Genomic DNA, 1705 nt, shown 5'->3' with positions numbered 1-1705 from the left:
CCCTGGAACTGCCCCTGTATATAGCTACTGACCCTGGAACTGTCCCTGTATATAGTTACTGACCATGGAACTGACCCTGTATATAGCTACTGACCCTGGAACTGCCCCTGTATATAGCTACTGACCCTGGAACTGTCCCTGTGTATAACTACTGACCCTGGAACTGCCCCTGTATATAGCTACTGACCCTGGAACTGTCCCTGTAAATAGCTACTGACCCTGGAACTGACCCTGTATATAGCTACTGACCCTGGAACTGTCCCTGTATATAGCTACTGACCCTGGAACTGTCCCTGTATATAGCTACTGACCTTGGAACTGGCCCTGCATATAGCTACTGACCCTGGAACTGTCCCTGTATATAGCTACTGACCCTGGAACTGTCCCTGTATATAGATACTGACCCTGGAACTGTCCCTGTATGTAGCTGTCTTAGGTGATTGTGTTCTTCTTATTTCTATTTCTTGTGTGTTTTTGTTCTACTTGACTTTTTTATTTTTTATAGTACTACTGATATTGATTACGGCATTGTTGGGAAAGGGCAATCAAGAAAGGCATTTAACTGTACTTGTATACGTGACAATAAAAACTTGAAACTTGAATAGGAACAACTCTCGCTCACAATTAAAACGTTGATGCTTTCAGTGGTGAAAAAAAGAGCCCAAATGTCATACTTGAGCAAAAGTAAAGATAACTTAATATAAAAAGGATTCAAGTGAATGTGAAAGTCACCCAGTAAAATATTACTTGAGTAAAAGTCTAAAAGTATTTGGTTTTAAATATACTTAAGTATCAAAATTAAATGTAATTGCTAAAATATACTTAAGTATCAAAAATAAAAGTATGAATCATTGCAAATTCCTTATATTAAGCAAACAAGACGGCACCATTTTCTTGTTTTTATTTATTTATGGATAACCAGGGGCACACTCCAACACTCAGACATCATTTACAAAGGAAGCATGTGTTTAGTGAGTCCACCAGATCAGAGGCTGTAGGGATGACCAGGGATGTTCTCTGTTTAGTGAGTCCACCAGATCAGAGGCAGTAGGGATGACCAGGGATGTTCTCTGTTTAGTGAGTCCACCAGATCAGAGGCAGTAGGGATGACCAGGGATGTTCTCTGTTTAGTGAGTCCACCAGATCAGAGGCTGTAGGGATGACCAGGGATGTTCTCTGTTTAGTGAGTCCACCAGATCAGAGGCAGTAGGGATGACCAGGGATGTTCTCTGTTTAGTGAGTCCACCAGATCAGAGGCAGTAGGGATGACCAGGGATGTTCTCTGTTTAGTGAGTCCACCAGATCAGAGGCAGTAGGGATGACCAGGGATGTTCTCTGTTTAGTGAGTCCACCAGATCAGAGGCAGTAGGGATGACCAGGGATGTTCTCTGTTTAGTGAGTCCTCCAGATCAGAGGCAGTAGGGATGACCAGGGATGTTCTCTGTTTAGTGAGTCCACCAGATCAGAGGCAGTAGGGATGACCAGGGATGTTCTCTGTTTAGTGAGTCCACCAGATCAGAGGCAGTAGGGATGACCAGGGATGTTCTCTGTTTAGTGAGTCCTCCAGATCAGAGGCAGTAGGGATGACCAGAGATGTTCTCTGTTTAGTGACTCCACAAGATCAGTGGCAGTACGGGATGACCAGCGATGTTCTCTGTTTAGTGAGTCCACCAGATCAGTGGCAGTACGGGATGACCAGCGATGT

Source organism: Salmo salar, chromosome 01 (assembly GCF_965601325.2).
Source record: "Salmo salar chromosome 01, fSalSal1, whole genome shotgun sequence".
Taxonomy (NCBI): Eukaryota; Metazoa; Chordata; class Actinopteri; order Salmoniformes; family Salmonidae; genus Salmo; species Salmo salar.
This window is presented reverse-complemented; position numbering follows the sequence as displayed.